The sequence below is a fragment of the Bos indicus genome, chromosome 15, assembly GCF_029378745.1.
Source record: "Bos indicus isolate NIAB-ARS_2022 breed Sahiwal x Tharparkar chromosome 15, NIAB-ARS_B.indTharparkar_mat_pri_1.0, whole genome shotgun sequence".
In the NCBI taxonomy this organism is placed as follows: Eukaryota; Metazoa; Chordata; class Mammalia; order Artiodactyla; family Bovidae; genus Bos; species Bos indicus.
The window spans coordinates 35927813-35949039 of record NC_091774.1 but is presented as its reverse complement, the minus strand read 5'-3'; the positions used below and the strand labels follow the sequence as shown (position 1 = coordinate 35949039).

Below are 21227 nucleotides of genomic sequence, written 5' to 3'. Positions count from 1 at the left end.
TGGGGGCAGGAGGAGACGGGGACGACGGAGGATGAGATGGCTGGATGGCATCACTGACTTGATGGACGTGAGTCTGGGTGAACTCCGGGAGTTGGTGATGGACAGGGAGGCCTGGCATGCTGCAATTCATGGGGTTGCAAAGAGTCAGACACGACTGAGCAACTGAACTGAACTGAACTGATCTTGGGTAAGTCACTTAACTTTTATTAACTTCAGGTTCCTTATCTGTAATATGGAGATAATACTATTAAGTATGTAAAAGAGGATGTGAGAATTGAGAGAAGGCATATAAAGAACTTAACACACAGCTGGGTACTTAGTAAAAGGGCAGCTTGTTGTTGAGTCACTAAGTTGAATCTGACTCTCTGCAACCCCACAGACTGCAGCATACCAGGATTCCCTGTCTTTCACATCTCCTGGATTTTGCTCAAACTCATGCTTATTGAGTTGGTGATGTCATCCAATCATCTCACCCTCCCTTCTCCTCCTGCCCTTAATCTTTCCCAGCACTAAGGATTTTTCTAATGAGTAGGCTCTTTGCATCAGATGGCCAAAGTATTGGAGCTTCAGCTTCAGAATCAGTCCTTACAGTGGATATTCAGGGTTGATTTCCTTTAGGATTGACCAGTTTGATCTCCTTGCTGTCCAAGGGACTCTCAAGTGACAGCTGTTATTATTAACAACACATTCAATCATTAACACTTTATAATCCATTAATCCCAGAAAGGAAAATCTAAAAGCTGTGACAGATAAACTGGGGGCAGGGGATAAGAGTTCAAAAGAGGGAGTAAAAGGAAAAAGAAAAGTCACTAATGAACTGTCTTTAGAGTCTTGTTTTAGGAGTCACTGCCACATGTCAGCTTAGATCTCCCTCCTCCACCTTCCCAACAGTGATGTGAGCACCTAATCCACTGTATTCAATCCATGTCTGTTTAGAATAGCTGGTTTCTCATTACTGCCACTGAACCTTGAATGAAACAGGAAGTCTTAGTCACAGCTGTGTCACTAAGGCTTTGAAACTGCATGACATACAACATTAGGTGATCAATAACTAAAGTGAACCAAATAGAATTAATGAGTGAAGGAATGAATGGAATTAATAAATGGACAAACTGAACATGTATGGGATGTATGCTCTGCCAAGTGAATGAGGACTCCCTTCCCCAGAGGATCCTCAGAAAGGCCAAGAAATAGCACCATAGGACCCAGCAGCTGAGCTTCTCACTGCCCATTGCCACCACACAGACGTCTACATTTGAGTATTTTTCATTTCTTTGTTGCCAACGCTCAGGGATTAGAGAGTCTAGAGAATGCTGCTTTCCTTTATTTCTTTCTTGAAGTCGTGAGTGAGAAGGTGAAAAGGCTTCCACTTGTGCTTTTTGGCATATAAATAGCTCACAGTGTAAAGAAAAGGGGAGTAAATGGTTCCAAATTCAAAACAGACAGTCTGTTCTGATAAGGCCCAAATTACAGAGTGCTCCAGGCACAAATAAAGAGAGACACTTTTTAGAGACATTCTATTCTGCTATCCAATTCTGAAAGAGAGACTCAAGTCAAGAAAATCGTCACAGCCTTCCACAAATTGACTGGTTTCAGCAGCCATTTGGGCGGCACAGGGTCAGGCAAGAAACCACCTTCAGGTTTTCATCCTTCTTGCCATGTTCCCTTCCTCCAGAGACTGGAAAAGCATCAGCGTCACTTGATCTGTCCACGTGGCACAAAGGCTTTTGCAAATCATTATTTTCCCCCAATACCTTCATTACCGAAATTGCAGAACCCTCTCAAAAACTTGGTAGCTATCAGGGTATGACAGGCTTAGATTTTGCAGTTCATCCTGAGGTCCCTCTCGACAGGCCTTCACTGCTGTAAAACATTCTTTGTTCTTTCATGTTATCATTTATTGAAATCATTTATAGAATACTCCTTTACTCCAGTGCCCTCTTTCACTAAGCACAAGCAACTGCTGAGTGCCTGCTGCATACCTATCCATTGGGAAGACAGTTTCTCTAAACTCTGGACTGATTTTTTCAGGGTTGACACTTCTAAGTGCTGTGTTCACTAAGTTGTTCATCGTGGTATTATTTTAACAGTAAAAACTGAAAGTTACCTAACTGTCCAATCATAAGGGAATGATTAAAATAGTGTTTCTACTTGGTAGACTATTCTACAGTCATTAAAAACAAAGTTTATGAAGAATCAAGCTTAATAAATGCTATGTTAAATGAAAACCAAGCAAGACCCACTCCTGATATAAAAGATAATTTCAACTATGTTTATAAAATGCAAAGGATAAATACTCAATAAAAATAGACCAAAGTGTTAACTCTAAGATTATGGACAATATCTCCTTGTATACTTCTCCAAATATTTCTGCTCACTGCATAAAATTTAGAAATAAAAGCATAAAAAATAAAAATAAATATATCCAGACAAAACTGTAATTCAAAAAAGATATATGCACTCCAATGTTTACAGCAGCAGTATTCACAATAGCCTCTAAAGACACAGAAACAATCTAAATGTCCATTGACAGATGGATAAAGAAGATGTGGTATATATAGAAAACAGAGTACTACTCAGCTATACAAAGGAATGAAACAATGCCATCTGCAACAACATGCACAGACTTAGAGAATAAGTGCAGTAAATCAGACAGGGAAAGACAAACACCATATGATACCACTTATCCACGGAATTTAAAATGTGACACAAATGAGCTTATCTGTGAAACAGAAATGAACTCACAGACATAGAGAGCAGGCTTGTGGTTGCCGGGGGGACAGATGGACTGAGATTTGGGGATTATCGGATACAAACTTCTACATATAGAATGAATAAACAACAAGGTCCTACCGTATACCACAGGGAACTATATTTAACATCCTATGATAAACCATAATGGAAAAGAATATGAAAAAAAAATGTGTGTGTGTGTGTGAATCACTTTGCTGTGAAGTAGAAATTAACATAGCAATTACATCAACTATACATACTTCATTTTTTTCTGGCCGCACCATGGGCAGTTTGTGGGATTTTTAGTTCCCCAACCAGGGATTGAACCTAGGCCCTCTGCAATGACAGCATAGAGTTCTAATCACGGGACTGCCAGGGAATTCCCAACTATTCTTTAATAAAATAAATGTAAAAAAATTTTTTTAAATAAATAAAAATGAAAGTTAGCTGTAACATGTCACCACTGTTACCAATTTGGTATTTTGCTGTCCACTTTATGTAAGAATAAAAATTTTAAGTATATTTTTACATATACTGCCTGCAAAACTTTTAAAATGGGAAACAATAAGACATTGTTTAGACAAATGAAGATCAACTAATGTTAACTGAAAGGGTCAAAATCATATGTAAGAAATGACTAAAAACATGTTCTATAAAAAGACTTATTTTTCACTCTTTGTACCCTGTCAAAAGTGTGCCATTATGTATATCTATTAAAATAAATGAAAATTATTATCCCCAACCTTCCCCCAAAATCCCGAAGAAACATTATGATGAATGAATATGGGTGCTCTTTCTTCTTTATTATCCAATTTTTGATGTAAAATATTTATACTACCTTCATGAAGAAAAAAAATTTTTTTAATTCTCTGCACTCCTCAAGTCACCATAATCCAAAGTATCTATTAGCAATTTCCCTTTAAACAATCCAAGTTCCCCTAAGCAGCCTTCTTTGCCCCAGGGAAGAGCAGGATGGGGCCCTCTGGTGAGTATCAGTGGGGAGGACCTGCAGAAACCCCTACTCACCCATCAATGCCTGTGACTACTTCCTCCAGAGCAGGTAAGGAAGCAGAAAAACCACCACACAAGGTGACTGCATGGAGGTGGAAGGCTGGGTGAGACGACCTTTGAAACGAGTGGAAAAGGAAGAGCAGTTTGCATCTTCTTGCCCAAAGTGTGCCTACCTCTCACTCCCTTGAACATTCTCCCCCAGGCTCCCACTCTGTCCTTCTCAGGCATTGTGATGGTGACGCACTAGGCACTGACTAATCATTAGTCTCACAATCCCACATAAATCTAGAGTTTATAAACATCTTTAATATGAAGTACTTCATCTCACACTCTCCAAAAACAAAAAAAAAGTGAAACAAGAATTGCCTCTGCTTTATAACTGGGAGAGATGAGGCTCCAGAGGGTTAAGAGATCCATCAACCAAAATCTAGGCCTTGGTCTCCAAGGCTGTGCCTCCCTAGCCAGCTGGCCTCTGAGGTCCTGAGTCAGGGACAGCTCTTCTCTTTCAGTCTCTCGGTCTCTCGGCACAGCCTGAGAGGGAGGGAATGTTTGAGGGCAGGCGGTGGCCTAGTGAGCTGAGAGCTGCCCAGTAAGGACAGCTCCAGAGGTTCAAACTGGCCATCTAACAAACAGCAGGTCCTTAAGCATCCGCTTTGGCTGGAGAGGAGTGGGCTGGTGGGGTTCACAGTAACTGCCCCCAAGGGAGCCAGGGGCGGATCAGGAAAAAGCCTATTCTGGTTTCATCAACTGGAAGGGTTTGAATCTCAGCTCACCCTCCCACTCTGTGAGCTTGAGCTAAGTTTCTTACCCTGTTTCCCCTTTATGACACAGACAAGTACAGTATCTCAGTAGAGTTTGTGGGTGGATCGATGGAGATGTGCATGGTAAACACACCGGCACGGTAAACATGCACTGGCATACAGTAGACACTTAATAAAGGGCAGTAAGTATTAGTAATACTAACAATTAGTATCAGCGGTGATGATGATACAGAAGCAGATCATAGTGGGAGACAATGTATAACCACTTTAAATGGTGTTGGAAGTGACTGAAGAAACAAGAGGAGCTCCAGTTTCTCAGTCTTTTTCCTTTCCCATGCTTTTAATGAAACTGGTACCTTTCTGCCTCAGGATATCCTGCTGTAAGAAATCAGTGGAAATCATTCCATGTACTGTGGGAATTCTGGGAAAGTTCCATCCATAAAAAAACTGAGCAAAGACAGATGATCTCAGACCTATTAAGCAATACCTGACGTTAAATAGCGGGCAGCCACGGCACCCTGGATACAGAGTGGGGCCGGTTCCCCTCACACCACCCTATCAGCAGCCTGGACACGCATGAACATGTGTCAGGAGCCTCGCCAGCACCTGGAAAGCCCAGGCCATAATCTTACTCTGCGCCTGTGAAACCTCAGACAAGTTCCCGCTCTGGGCTCAGTTTCCTTGTCTGCAAAGTAAAGTGCTGGACTAGCTGAGCTTTGCTGTGCCAAACAGCGTGCAGACCTTTAATCTCCAAGTCCATTTGCATGCAACTCTTTACAGATTGATGCTGGCTTCAATGCCCGCATTTAGGCCTCGAGCACCAATTATCACGCACTTCTCTGCGTGCTGGCAAAGAGGGAAGGGAAGGTGGCACTGGTTTTTATTTTCATAAAATATTTGACAGCACTTCTGAAACCTCATCATAAAAAGAACCTGACTCTTGCTAGTCATAGGTAATAAACAACCAATCTTGCAGAGACAATGACCCCAGAGGTATTGCTATGGCCACTAAGAAGGAGGAGATGAAATTTAAAGTGAGAGAGGGGAAGATTAACTTTATGGGCAGAAAGACGACAAGGGTGATATACTTGGCCAAATACAAGTCTAGAATTGCTGTGCTGAGTTCTGCACTTTTGAATTTGTGAAGACCTCAAGTGCTGGTAATTAGACCTGAATCTTATCATCACCACTTAATATACGAATGTTTTATAAACATTTCCACATTCAAGGTGTCACTTAATTCTCATTCAAAACAAACATTCATTTCTATCATAATCAGATGAGGAAAGGGGCTCAAGAAAGCAAGGGACGTGCCCAAGATCCCACAGCTAGGAAATGGAGGGCTGGCAGGCAAACCATGGACTAGAATCCAAATTCAGTGGTCCTTCCAAGTTTATTTATGCCTTTCCTCTGCAGGCCAAAACAGAGGAGGAGAGAGCGTAAATTCATCATGACTTCGTTAACGTGTGTAATCCAGCACAGGAGCCAAGTTGGGTAGAAGCCAGCTATGCAAATTTTAAGTGAATTCCTAGATATAAAAATAAATGTCGTAGGATGATATTAGAGAACATCCCTGACATACCGCTTTTGCGGCTAAAGCTGTGGTTCTCAGCTGGGGTGATTTTGTCCCCCAAGGACATTTGATAATGCTTGGAGACATTTTTGATTGTCACAATGGGGGGATACTACTGGAATCCAGAGGATAGAAGCAAGAAATGTTGCTAAACATCCTACAATGAATAGGACAGCTCCCCACAGCAAAAAAAGTAATCTGGTTCAAAACAGAACAAAGCTCTACACAATTATGAGGTGATATGAACATTCTAGACTTGGCTTAGGTTATTCCAGGCTTGGCTCCAGCATGAATTCAATGCGTGATTCTGGGCAAATCACTTAACCACTCTGGGTTGTATTAAAACAAAGAGGGTGACTTAAAAAAGTGACTGTCAAACATTTCTGTACCTGATAATGGCCTGGGATTCTGGCTAAACTGATAATTCCTAAGTTCCAGTCCCAGAGATCCTGTATTTTTAATAGGCACCCCAGGGGAATCGGTTACAGAAGGCCAGCAAAACTGCAGTTTGAATAGCATGAGAAAACTAAAAATAAATAAAAAGTGTGTAGCTTTTTCTAAGCAGGATTTGTGAGTTTGGGGAACAGTGTCGTCAGCACCCCAGGGGTTAATCAAGAGGCCACCTCACCTCTGGTAAAACTACAGGGAGCTCTCTTAAGGGCGCTCCAACTTCTCTAAGGCTGAGAGGGCCTGGAGGTGCCCAAACCATGAGACAGAAGCCAAGGAGCAGAGGAACCCTAAAAAGCAGCCCCTCAATCTGAGAGGATGCTCATGGGACAAAGCCCCAACCACAAACACCCTAAAGAGGGTAAGGGAAGGTATAGAACAGAGGACATCAAGTCAAACGCCCACGTCAACAGGAACATAACCATCCTCGAGTCATGTAAAGGAACCCACAGGTGAACCCAAACACATTTAACGAAGGGGCTCGTTCACTCATGGTAAGAATTCAGTTTCCTAATATCTCCTCTGGGAAGAGGTGTCTAGAACATTCAAAAGGAAATCTGCAGAAGTGACACCTCAGAGGTCCTAGCCTACAACGAGTAACCAAGAGCCACGAAGCGTTGACCGTTCAGCACAGGCACCACTGCTTTGACCTGTTTGTCCTCAAACCTGAAACTGAACACCACCCTCTGCTATTCTTTCAGCTCTGTTCCCCATCCGCCCCTCCTGTGATCCATGCTCCAAATATTTGAGAAAAAAGTGAATCCAGGCACTCGTTAATGAACCATAAGCAGGCTCACTGCCTGTTTGTTCCTTTTTAACTTTCACCTTAACTAAAATGTCCTCACCCTGCCCAGGTCCCCTGTGGTATACCAGGCAGAGTGACAGCCAGAGCACACCTGGGTAGCAGAAAGGGATGCCAGGTACATCCCCAGGGGCTCCCATCAAGCCAGCACCACCCACAAACGGGCTGACCCAATCCTCTCATTTCTCCTGTCGTCCTTTCTGCTTCCATGGAGGATGTGAGCGGCAGATATCACAGGCTTCTAACACAGATCCTCCCAGAAAGGGAAACTGCTGGCAGGGCAGCAGGGATGCTCGTCTCACTCCTTATTCTGGGAAAATTACTGAACACCAGAACCACCTGTGGAATGTGGCGGTGCCAGGGCCCCAGCCGAGACTAAATAAACCAGAAGCTCTGGTGTTGGGTCCCAGGCATCAGTATTTCTAAAAAGCTCTCTGAGGCAGCCAGGGACAGCATTCACCAGGCTAAGGCCTCACAGTGGGGACGCTGGGCTCCAGCTTGTCAAGGTCACAGTGCCAGTGACACTAACCACAAAGTGAGCATGGGAACACAGTAAGGTGAGGCAGGAAAGAAAACAAAGCTACCCTCTTCAAAAGAAGAAAAACCATCTGACATGGAATTTTCAAATGGGGGATGAAACTGGAGAACTGGCTTCTTTACTGAGTGCATAAAACCGCTGGGTTTTGCTTCATGAATGCTTGTTTCAATAAAGCACGAGCGCTGTACTGAGCACTGAAGGAAGGAACAGCAAACATGAAACAAAGCACCTCGTCTTAAGACTGCAGACCTTCTGGGGAGGTAAAGCTGGAAAATCAAGCTGTGCATACTAAGGCAGGATCTCCTGGTGCTGACATGCAGGGGACAGCCAGGAGCTGGAGGGGGTCAGCCAGCCTGGGCCAGGCCCCAGGGACCCCTCAGGCTCCAGCCGTGCACAGACACCTGCACAGGGGCTGCAGGACTCAATCCCCAGTCTGTCTCCCGCAGGACTCAGTCCACTCTGCTGGCCTGCTGCCAGTCAGCTCTAAAACGCCTCAGTGACGGACACAAGGGGCCTCCTTCTGCCCATGGAGTTGCAGCTATATTCATTTCCCTTCCAAATTAACAACTACTGCCCCGTAATAAAGCTGTCAGCTCTCCACAAAGGACTCTGGCTAAGAAAGGTAGCCAAGGCTCTTCAGGCAGAGGGCACAGCAGCTACTTGATGCCAAAGGTGGGAGGCCCAGGGTGGGACCCTACCCTTTTCACACTGACAGTGGGCTCTGCCATCACCAAAATGCACTCAAATGCCCCTCCCTGCCTGGCCATCCTCCTTCACTGCACAGTCACCACTTGGCCAGTGCACTTGGGACTGAAACACAATTAATCCCTGCTCCAGCCACATTTCTTTCTTTCCCAGAGAATGAATCTGATAGACCCGCAGTGTCAATAGGAGAGCACCACTCTGAATGCTAATTAACCCCCACGAGTTCTGCAGAGGGCACAGGAGAAACTGGGATACTGGCATCCGTGCCGTGGGCACTCTCAGGTTTAGAAACCCTACCTGGCGTTATCGGCAGCAACTCGATGCAGGGATCGCCCTCCTAGTTGTGACAGCAGTAGCCAGAGACCCTCAAGTTTCCTCCAGGGTAACATAAGGCTGGTGGCTGGAGCCGCAGTGGTCAGGCCGGGAGAGAGGCAAGTGTGCTGCCTGCAGAAGGAGCACAGCTCTGCTCCTCTCTGCTCCAGTCCACTGAGGGGACCTGGCAGTGGGGGAGGATTTTAAATGCAGCAGGCAAGATTTAGGTTAGATTCACAGATGAACTTCCTGACAGGGAGGGAAGCACTGGCAAAGCTGACCCATTACTTAAATTTCACTGGGGAGGCACAAGGGGCTGATTGTACTGTCTGCCAGGAAGTGGAGCGAGCAGAGAGGAGGCAGCCTCCTGTGCACAATGGTTAGAAGCAGGAACCTTACCCAGCTGGCCCACAACAGCCTAACATGTCATAATGCTTTTGCTTTAAATACAATGTATACAGAACTAGTCTGATAATCCCCATCAGTATGTACTTTTAAAAGTACTTATTCTTTGGTCTAGGAATTCTAGTCCTAGGAATCGAAAAAGGCAGTTAAAAAAAAAAAAAAAAAAAAACCTAGCCAAATGTTTTACATATTTTAGGGGAAAATACATATTTTCAGTATTTTCAGTATTCAAATATTTTAGTAGTCACAATCTAAATGCCCAACTACTAAATGGGGAATGATAAAGAAAATGACGGCACCTGTACCAAACAGACTATTATGTAGCAAATAAAGGTGCTTCTGAGGACTATGTAATAATCAGGGAAATGCACATGATATATTGTTAGGTGAATAAAGAATATTAAGCTCAGTATTTTCTACAAAAAGTTTATGTATACTTCAAATAGAATGGAGGGAAATACACTAAAATGTTAGCAGTGATCATCTCTGGATGTGGAAGTGAATGTCTTTATTTTTTTTTAATATTTTCCAAATATTCTAAAATAACCACTACCTTCATTAAAAAATGCAGACATTTAAAAAAAAAAAAAAAAGTTCATTCCTTCATTCTTTAACATAACCTCAGCTCCATAAATCTACTTCATCAGCACGGCCATTATTCCCAGAAAGCAAAACAGTGACACTCAATCTTGTACTTGGCATGATGAACATATTCTCGCTTCCAAAATGGCTCAGCAGACCCACTGCAGCTACCTGAAAACCACTCGTCACCATTTCCCTCTGGGAAGCACAGGGCCTTTCCCAAAGAGTCACGGGTCTCTCATTCCGTGGCCAGACCTCCCTTCACATCCAATTACAACGTGCCTAAGTGAGCCTGAAAGGCAAGGGAGAAAGGTGGAATCCTGCAAAGAACTGGAATGTATTGGATTAACCCTGAGAAGTCTCGAACTGCCAGCTTTAGAGACGGTCCCTATTCACTGAAATGTCTGCTATATGCCAAGAACTGGGCAGGAGGCTTTCACATACTTTGCACAGTTGGAATCGTTAGTCCTATTTTACACATGAAGAGACTGAGGCTCCAGAACTCATGTCAACTTGCCTCAAATCACCGCATGCTCCTCACTCCACTTCCAAGTCAGGAAAGTTTCCCCTCAGTCACCTCTAGCATTAGTATCTTTGCAGGGAACACAATGCAGACTACACTTCTTCCTTCCAGACTTACATTCCCACTCTCCGTACTCTGAGACAGGCCACTCCCCATCTCTTGCCCACTTTCTATCTCTACCACCACCCACAGATGCAAACACTCGAGCCCCATGTAGACATGTCAATGATCTGCTGTGGCGAAATTCCCCAACCCGCCTCATGACCCTTTAGGATGATCAGCACTGCAAGATGGGGCTCACTAACAAACAAGGACCTTTCTGGAGGTGTCAGAGACTCTGATGAGAGGAGAGAGGTTTGCAGCGAAAACACATTCCTCCAGGATCTCCTTTAGGTTCACAACCTCTGTGAGGGAGGCGGACCTCCTATACCCTTTTACAGATGGGAATACTGAGGATGAAGAAGCATGGCTAGCACTAGAACTCAGGTGCTCTGATTGCTGGCCCAGTGATCTTTCTTCCACAGAGGAGAACACTAAGCATGAGGGCTCCAAAACCTGAAGGTTTGGATTCAAATCTCAGGCCCACTACTTACAAGCTATGTAGTTCTGGGCTCATTACTTAATCTCAATTTTCCTCAATCATAATATGAAGGAAATAACAGTCCCTACCTCTCACAGTTGTTGCCCGGATTAAATGGGAAAATCCATGCCAAAGACCTAGCAGGTGCCCGAGATGGTGTCAGGTCCGTCATCACACAACCCTGAAGGCAAAAGTAATACCTTTCCATCTGAGCTCCCACTGTGCAAGGCTTTAGTCTGAAAACAGTGCCATGAAGATCTGCACCAACTTAAACCAGCTTTCCGCCTTGCAAGGCCTGGCCAGTAGCCTCCACCCAGTTTTTAGACCCTATTGAGATGACCTTGAATGTGCTCTTCTTTCTCCATAAAAGCTCTCCCCTGGCCTCCTTCATCCCATAATGCCAACTCTCCTTCAGCAGCACCTCTGAGGCCAGCTCACCCAAGCAGTCTTCTCCCAGGCTGAATTCTCTTATCTCCCACAGATTCCTGAACTCACAGCCCTATAAAGATACTCACTGCTATCACCACAATTGGCTCTGTACTCGCCTGTGTCCCCCACTGGACAGAGAGCCACTGAAGGCAGCAGGGACTGTGCTAGGTTCATTGTTTGATCTTCAGTACTCATCTGTATTGATCTGTACTATATTTGTGATATAACAAATTACCACAAATTTAGCGGCTTAAGACCACACACACTTAACCATCTAACAGGTGGGAAGGTCCGAAGTCAGTTTCAGTGGGGTAAAGTCAAAGTGTCAACAGAATTGCATTCCTTCTGGAGAATCCATCCCTTGCTTTTTTCAGCTTCTACACTTCTTCCCCATAGGCCCGCGTAACTCCATCCTCCACTATCATCACAGTTTCTTCTTTTCACTCAGACTCTCCCTTAAGGGCCTGTCTGATTACACTGGGCTCATCCAGATGTGTGTACTAAGTTGCTTCCGTCGTGTCCGACTCTTTATGACCCTTTGGACTGTAGCCTGCCAGGCTCCTCTGTCCAAGGGATCCTCCAGGCAAGAATATGGGAGTGGGTTGCCACACCTTCCTCCAAGGGGACCTTCCTGACCCAGGGATCAAACCTGCATCTCTTATGTCTCCTGCATTGGGAGGCGGGTTCTTTACCACTAGCACCACCTGGGAAGCCCAGATAATCACCCAGATAATCCAACATAACCTTCTCAATCCTCACTCACTCACACCTGCAAAATCCTTTTTACCACAAAAGGTACCACTGATCGGTTCTGGGCATCGGAACATGGACACCTTTTGAGGAGGGAACGATCACTCGCCTAGCTCATGATCACAGCTTTTACTGCACAGCAAATGGCAATGACTGACTGCTGCCTACAACAAACCCTGCTCCCTGATCCTAAACTGAAGGTTTAGAAGGTTCTCAACTGGGAAAAACACAAAGCCTGGAGCCCCTGCTCTAGCCAAAATCTCCCAAAGGAGACCTTCTCTCCGTAACCTGCAACTCTGAGTTTCAACAGCTATGGTGGTAGCAGCCCACCCTAGGTAAAAATCTACTGGCTGATTCTCTGAATTCTGAAAATATGGATAAATGAATCAGCCACAAAGATCATTTCATAATTGCCCTTTAGATAGACTGACAGGCACAGCCTATGTCTTCCTGGAGCTCACAATTCACACGGCGTCATCACAATGTGTACAGAAGCAGGATAAGGATTTTATCACTTACCAGCATGAGTCAGAGTTGATAAATACCACATATTAAAAATACAGCACATTCTTTGAAATTCTATCAAAATCAAGCTTTAAATTAGCAGGCTACAGCAGCAACCTAGCAACCCAATCACAATCATTTCCACTTGAGCCTGGTACCTGAAGAAGACGGTGTCAGAATCTTGGATAACCAGCTCAGACTGAGTGTAGGGCGCGCCCACCTTGTGGAATGTGGCCGGTAGCAAGCAGGGCCAAGGGAAGGAGCCCCAGCTGGGTCTGAACTCTCACTCTCCAACTGCCCTGTGTGACCACGGACTTGTTAATCAACCTCTCTGAGCTTTCTCAATATACAGTATACATACGGTGAACCCATTAATACTGACCTACAGGTAAATGTCTAGCAAGTAATATGTTTCCACAAGGCGCTGCCCCACTTCTTTTTGCTCCTCAAAGAACCAAGTAGGTAGGGCAAGCAAATCTCAGAGAATACAGCTTGGTGTATCTGCACTGGGTCCCAAATGTTATCCACACGTGGCCCACGCACCACCTCTACTATTCTGCCTCCTCCCTGTCCAACCTGTACTTCCACTTTTTTCTTTAAATAGACAGTGCAGACTTTAGACACATCCTAAGCAACAGTAGCTGCCAAATGATGAGTTTAATATTCTAGCCATATTTCACTTGAAAAAAATCCTATACCCATGTATAAAACTATTAAAATTTAAAATATTCACCCTGGTTTTAGCCCATATCCTGTTACATTTGGGAAAACTTTGGTGAAAAAAACTGATTTCCAGTCCTAACTCAACCAACAACTATTAGGTATGCACATGTCAGGCCCCTTCTCTGACATTCAGTTTCCCCAAAATGACAAAATAAAGAGAATGGTCTGGACAACTTTGCTATTTTTTTCCCATTCTGAGATTATGAGATTTATTATCAAGTGGTCCCAATAACGTGGGATAGCTCCTCTAGGCCCTCCTGCGCCCATGCAGCCACGGCTCCTTGGACGTGGGGTTGGAGAAATATCAATAACCTCAGATATGCAGATGACACCACCCTTATGGCAGAGAGTGAAGAGGAACTAAAAAGCCTCTTGATGAAAGTGAAAGTGGAGAGTGAAAATGTTGGCTTAAAGCTCAACATTCAGAAAACGAAGATCATGGCATCCTGTCCCATCACTTCATGGGAAATAGATGGGGAAATAGTGGAAACAGTGTCAGACTTTATTTTTCTGGGCTCCAAAATCACTGCAGATGGTGACTGCAGCCATGAAATTAAAAGACGCTTACTCCTTGGAAGGAAAGTTATGACCAATCTAGATAGCATATTCAAAAGCAGAGCCATTACTTTGCCAACAAAGGTCCGTCTAGTAAAGGCTATGGTTTTTCCTGTGGTCATGTATGGATGTGAGAGTTGGACTGTGAAGAAGGCTGAGCACCGAAGAATTGATGCTTTTGAAGTGTGGTGTTGGAGAAGACTCTTGAGAGTCCGTTGGACTGCAAGGAGATCCAACCAGTCCATTCTGAAGGAGATCAGCCCTGGGATTTCTTTGGAAGGACTGATGCTAAAGCTGAAACTCCAATACTTTGGCCACCTCATGTGAAGAGTTGACTCATTGGAAAAGACTCTGATGCTGGGAGGGATTGGGGGCAAGAGGAGAAGGGGACGACAGAGGATGAGATGGCTGGATGGCATCACTGACTCAATGGACGTGAGTCTGGGTGAACTCTGGGAGTTGGTGATGGACAGGGAGGCCTGGCGTGCTGCGATTCATGGGGTCTCAAAGAGTTGGACACGACTGAGCGACTGATCTGATCTGATCTGGTCCCAATAAGCAAAAGAATCCAAGCAGGAAACTTTTGAAAAAGGTAATGAATATCACTCAAAATAATTAGAATCATTCATCTTGAAAGATACCAGAAGAAATAAAAGGATGACAGAGAATGATAAAGGGGTGTATGCCACACCTTCCCTCATCTCAAAAGACTCTGACTTTGTGTTTCTCTTTTAAGGGATTTTCAAAAGAGAGGGCACTTGGTCTTATAATGGGTTTGAATCTAGATTTGAATCTCAACTTGGATGGTTGTCAGTTTTATCATTTTAGGCGGGTCATTTAACCTCATAGGCTTTCTACAACTGTGAAACGGTTACTACCTCCTTCACAAGGTTGCCTGGGGATTAAGTATGAATACCTCGTCTAAAGCACGCAGGCCAGAGCCGGATGCAGTCACTGTTTGCTATTATGGTTATACCTGGACTAATTGGTTGAGTACACGTCTGTCTCTCCTGCTTAATTATAAAGGCAGCAATGTTTTGCTCATCTTTCTCTCCCCCACTGTGCCTAGTGCTGTGTGTCACATAAAATAAAGAACCTGGGCTGAATGTGTAGGGAATCAAAGCTTACAGAAGGAGTGCCTGCTCCAAGACAGGAAACTGGAGATGCCCAGAGACATATGACTAGCAATTTTTCTCTGACAAAAACAAACGTTCCCTCTTCATAAAACAAAAGTCTCTTTAGAAATTCACCAAAATGTACACAATGGTTGTCTCTGGTGCCTGGGCCATGATTCCCTGATTTGATCTTCCTTTATAATAGTCTATGTTTTGCATCATGTGTCCAAATTGGAAACACGAAATCGTCACAAGAATAAATGAGATTGCTTGCTTTTGAGACAGAAAGTCAGAGACCCGGGGTCCGGTCTCCAGCGTTACATATCTGGGTACCTGACCTCAGGCAAGTCACTCCATTTTCCAGTAAAATGACAGGAACAATGCCACCCTGACGACATCACCAGGCTGCTGTGGGAAATGGGGCACCGAGGTCCGCACTGTGAAAAATCTCTGCTAACAAGAGCTCTGGAATCTTCTGAGCATGGCCGAGGCCCGCCAGTTGCTTTTCTCTCTTTATTCCTAGCCAGACCTTTATTCCCTTGTGTCATACCCCCCCATAAATGTTATTCCTGTCATAAAAAGAATGACCCACAAACTTGTAGCCTCTTTCTTCTCCTATAAATGTGCTACAAAAGTAATCAGAATGAATTTGAGGCTGTGATCATAACTCCCTCTTAATGAGCACCACCCGTGTTTGAAATACCACCAGCCACTGAGTCCTTATTTTCACAGGGTGTTTTGTTTCTTTCTCCCCCCTCCTTTTTTTTTTTTTCTTAACACATTTGAAACTTCAGACCTGAGTGCCTGTTGGCAGATGGTGTGGAGCAGAGGCAAGGAAGCAAAACAGCTAACCAGAACCGTTAGAAAGGTAGGACCTTGAAAACTTTAAGCCTAGTGGTTGGCTCTAAACCAAACAAATATTTCTTCTGCCTAAAGTCAAATCAAACTAGCAACCTTTCTTCTTTCTTAAATCCTTAAACATTTAGTTTATTTACATGAATTACACTCACGTCAGAAGGAGGTACAACTGATCCTCAGTTTCTAAGTGTTGCCCACCACTGAGGCAAGCTCATGTACAATCCCTTTTATGTACCTTCCACCTCTATCCTAATATCAACTATCTTTGATCCACCAACAACCTCCTTAAAAGGCACCATTAAGTGAGTGAGCACAAGAGGGTTACAGTCCCATACAAATGACACTTAAACGTAACAGCCAAGAAGGTACTGAGTCTGTAAGCCCCATCGAGCCTGTGGGCGTAAGGCAGAGTGGACAACAGAGTAGCACTGAAAAGCCAAAATGACCAATAAGGACTTCTTCTAGTCATTTTACAAACATATCGAGAGCTAGCTTGAGACGATATGCAGACGGATCTGCACAAACTTCAGTTTATTCCTACTCTGGGAGGCAGAGATCTTCAGATGCACGTCTTCCGCAGAGGGTCAGCCACGCAACGAAAACAATTTTAACTCCTAATAGTCAACTTTTTCATCAATAAGGTTCGGGCAGTAATTAAGAAAGAAAGAAAAGAAAGAAAGAAAGTGAAGTCGCTCTGTCGTGTCCGACTCTTTTCGATCCCATGGACTGTAAGTCTACTAGGCTTCTCTGTCCGTGGGATTTTCCAGGCAAGAGTACTGGAATGGGTTGCCATTGCCTTCTCCAGGGGATCTTCCTGACCCAGGGATCGAACCCAGGTCTCTTGCATTGCAGGCAGACGCTTTACCCTCTGAGCCACCAGGAAAGCCCGGGCAGTAATTAACCACACCATAAATTGTTGTGAGGATTGACTGTTCTAAGAACAGTCTAAGTCTGGTACATTAGTAATTCCATGGACAGAGGAGCCCGGCAGGCTACAGTCCCTGGGATTGCAAAGAGTTGGACACAACTAAATGACAACTGAGCACACACACAAGCTATTGGTCATTACCATCGTGCCGCGTGAGGTTTGCATATACTACTGCATTTGACCACAAGAACTGTGTGAGGCAGGTTTCACTACTCTCACAAAACACTGGCTCAAAGAGATAAAAGGACTTCTCCAGAATTACACAGATTAAAAAGTGCCAGGTGTCTGGTGGTTCTTAGCACTAACAACCCACAGTCAAGGCTGGACCAGAGACGGCTGCATTAGCAAAAGTTTGAGGGATGCTACCTTCCCAGCTCAACTATGCTCTGTGCCTGCAGTTAGGGATTTCATGGGAGATCCAAGGCCTCTGAAAATCTGAGACTAGAAAACAATCTTAATGTGAAGATCAGAAGAAATTTTCCAGGACAATTCTCATACCTGACCCGCTATGAGCCCAGGTCTGGCCTCTGGGGTGGGCACAAAATGGCAGTTCTAATGTTCTTATCGTCTATTAAAAAAAAAACTCTCTCAGCTACTGCTCCAAAGATCCTCTGCTGCTGCTGCTAAGTCGCTTCAGTTGTGTCCGACTCTATGTGACCCCATAGATGGCAGCCCACCAGGCTCCCACGTCCCTGGGATTCTCCAGGCAAGGACACTGGAGTGGGTTGCCATTTCCTTCTCCAACGCATGAAAGTGAAAAGTGAAAGTGAAGTCGCTCAGTCGTGTCCAACTCTTAGCGACTCCATGGACTGCAGCCCACCAGGCTCCTCCATCCATGGGATTTTCCAGGCAAGAGTACTGGAGTGGGTTGCCATTGCCTTCTCCGAAAGATCCTCTAGTTATCTTTAATTAATTTTTTTTTTAAAGCTACCAATGAACAAGCACTGTGTTCAATCCTTTGCAAACATCGTGTATAATCCTCATAATTATCCTGCTTGAGGGAGGGGGTGAAGAAAAACAGACAGATTCAGCCCCACAAACATGAAGCAAGTAAATAGCAAAGGCTGAGTTTGAACCCAAGGCGGCAGAGAAAAATGCCACAACCTGATTGCCTCAATTAACTCCTCATCATTCTCTCTCCCCTCACCGTTGGAGACCCACAGGGCACAGGCCTAGAATAACTAGCCTCTTTTCTCTTCACAGAGACAATATAAAATGTACAGAGGAATTCTGTATTCTACAAACCATGACTGCAAAGGCTGCCAGGGTGTCCATTCTGTTTCTCCTCTTGATCTTATGTGATTCAGAACAAACCTTCAGAAGCACCTCTCTCTTAGCCTGGGTACTTTCTCCAGCTGCCCATCCCAGGATGAAGCCCCCTGCCAGAGCTGGGGCTGAAGAACACAGTAACCGCCATCATTAAACCCAGCACTGCTGTTAAAAGGGAAGGGAGAAGTCCAGGAGCTGGTGTATATAGAGAAAGTGAAAGTGAAAGTCACTCATTCCCTGTTTGCAACCCCATGGACTATACAGTCCATGGAATTCTCCAGGCCAGAATACTGAAGTGGGGTAGCCTTTCCCTTCTCCAGGGGATCCTCCCAACCCAGGGATTAAACCCAGGTTTCCCACATTGCAGGAGGATTCTTTACCAGCTGAGCCACCAGAGAGAGGCGGACCCTTTCCCCAGGTGGCAGGGGCAGTCAGGTCCCAGGACAGAGGCCTCAGCTGATGCTGAACCCACTCAGCCCAGCCCGCTGTGCCCAGCACAGACAGCAGAATCAGGACACACTGGGGGAATCTCCAAACCATCCCTGCTCAATCCTTTGACCCTACCACTCTCAGTGACCCTGATCCCCCCAACCCCCGTTCACTCCACAGTCCCACAGCCTAACAATTGCCTCACTTTCCCCACAAGATCACAATCCCTGATGACGGCCTGTGCTCTTGGTGCCCCCAGAGACCCACCCACTCTTTACAGAATCACCATAAGTAGCTTCCCCAGGCAGTGGCCAAGCCATTATTAATGAATATTCAGCTGTGACCAGCAGGCTGCAAAGTGAGCAGACATTAGATGGCAGCCTGAGACAGATTTCCCATAATTTAAAAAAAAAAAAAAAAAATTGTTCTTAATCAGGACCATCTCCAAATCCTCAACTCACAGAGTGCCAGCAGGCCAGCAGATCCCAGCAGCTCAGGATACTGCTGGAGAAGGTGCCACTCTAAAAGCAAGTGTGTTGGGGGAGGGGTGTGCTGCGTGTACACACGGCAAACCCCGTGGGAAGACAGGTGGCACAGACTCCCCAGTAACCCAGGGTGCAGGATCAGCAGGCTCTCTGAAGCCACACCTTCCCTCACTCATTTCCTCCCCAGAAGGCTGGGGTGACATGGAGACTTCTGTGTCCCTGGGCAGCCATCAGAACAGTCCAGCCCTGGAAACCAGAGCCAGGAAGAACCCAGTAAGCCAAGCCACTGAGGCAAGAGGACAGAAAACAACGGAGGGATGTGGGGTACAACAACAGCCTCTCTTACAGAACCTGATACAACTCACAGCCTGTGTGCGTGTGTGTGAAGTTGCTTCAGTCATGTCCGACTCTTTGCGACGCTATGGGCAGTAGCCCTCCAGGCTCCTCTGTCCATGGGGAGTCTCCAGCAAGAATACTGGAGTGGACTGCCATGCCCTTTCCTAGGGGACTGAACTCACGTGTCTTGTCTGCTGCACTGGCAGGCAGGTTCCTTACCACTAGCACCACCTGGGAGACCCACAGTCAGAGCTAACATCCCCCTCCCTGTGCACTCCTCCCCCGCGTAAGCCCAGCCCCCTCTTCCACCCTCAAGAGTGTCAACTTCCAAGAGGTGCTCATCTTCTCATCATACATCTGCCAACCCTCAGCTTAGGAGGCTGAGTCCTCTATCCTAAACTGACAAAGACAGCAGTGAACCAGGTCTCTAAGGCACAATGCCTCCAGGAAGGCTGAATGTGACAATTCCCTCAAGCCCCAGCCGAGGCAAAATCTCAGGCCTCCAGCCGGCCCCATCCGCCAAGCCCAGCCCATCCGCCGCCCTCCATTTAGACCTGAGCCCTCTCATTCTCAAGCAACAGCACCCAGAGCACACCTGCTGAGACTACCCGCCTTAGAATCCACCTTCTCCCAGCCTGCCGGGAGGGAAACTGAAACCTGAGCAAGGAGCTCCGCCCTCGGCTCTTCCCCACCTGGACCTCCTCCTTTCCCGGCGAGCGGAGGGAACCGGGAGAGGCGGGTCAGGTGACCACCCCGCGCACACTTTTGCCTCCGCCCACAGTCCTACGGAGCCGGGGCCGGAAAACACACCCCAGGGCACTTGTTGAGCCGGGCGGAGGGGTGCACGCACTGAGGTGGGGCAGGGCGGCGCTTCACCCGACGCTTCAGACGGCCGGCTGCAGGTTCGGGTCTCAGACACCTGGGCCTGGAAGCTCCCTGAGGCAGGGGGTGGGGGATGAGGTTGTTTAGAGAAGGCAAAGGAGGAGAGGTACGGGCCAGTTCCAAAGTAGATAAAAAACAAGAGTTGCTCCCTTTGTGCCCTCCGGGGAGAAGGTGGCGGCTGTCCCACAAATGGGGAGAAATGGGAGCCCTTTTGCGGGAATGCCGGTCACTGGGGGAAGGGCAGCATCCTTCTCAGGAAACAGGCTGCAATACCCTGGGCTTCAACCTTGATGGCCAGCGCCAAAAAGGGCGGGGGGGGTGGGGGGGACCTGCAGCCCACCAATCTCATTTCCAGATTCCCTCCCTCCAGCCTAGACACGTTAATAATTAACTTGCCTACCCGGGAGCTCGCCGGCGTTGCCAGAAAAGATGAGTAATGGCCCTGGAGTCCCGGCCCCGTGCCCGCGGGCTTCTGGGCTCGGGGCTGGGACGGGCCTTGGAACAAAGCCTCCGCATTCCTCCGGGAAGGTGTGTCTGAAACTAGACCTGTCAACGGCGGCGAGAGGCTGACCTCTCGCCTCGCCCTAAGCCGGCTCTCGGAGGCTTGGGGGCTGAGTGGGTGGCCGGGTAGCTTTTGCCCACCTCCCCTCCCCCGCACCCCGAACGACCGGTGCCCCCAACCACAACCGATCTCGGGAAACCGCGCTGTCTGCTGAGAGATAATCCTGTTACCATGAATGCAGGCTGTACTTGAAGACCAATTCTCAAAACAACAAGGCTGCTCCTCGGCGCCCTTCCCGATGAGTAACCCAAAGCCGGTCGCCGGCTCAATGAATTCTCTCCCTGAAACTCCGGCGGCGAGCTGCGGCTCCCACGCGGATGGCCGGCCGGGGACCCACCGGCTCCCGTCACGCCAGCGCCCAGACACAAAGCACCCCTAGAAGCAGCCTGCGCACCCTGCGCCCTGCCCGCCCCCAAACAGCCCGCAGCCC

General features: G+C 46.4%; 1 protein-coding gene across 8 annotated transcripts in view; it reads right to left on the bottom strand.

Moving 5' to 3' along the window:
• PLEKHA7 (pleckstrin homology domain containing A7) overlaps positions 1-21227 on the bottom strand; it is a 228671-nt gene that overhangs the window by 121005 nt on the left and 86439 nt on the right. The window contains exon 1 of one of the 8 annotated variants that reach the window (XM_070803596.1): positions 19949-20528. The exons of the other annotated variants lie outside the window; for them this stretch is intronic. The gene's annotated coding sequence lies outside the window, so the exon portion shown is untranslated. Of the gene's footprint in view, positions 1-19948; positions 20529-21227 lie in introns of those variants that run through there. 8 annotated transcript variants of the gene reach the window in all.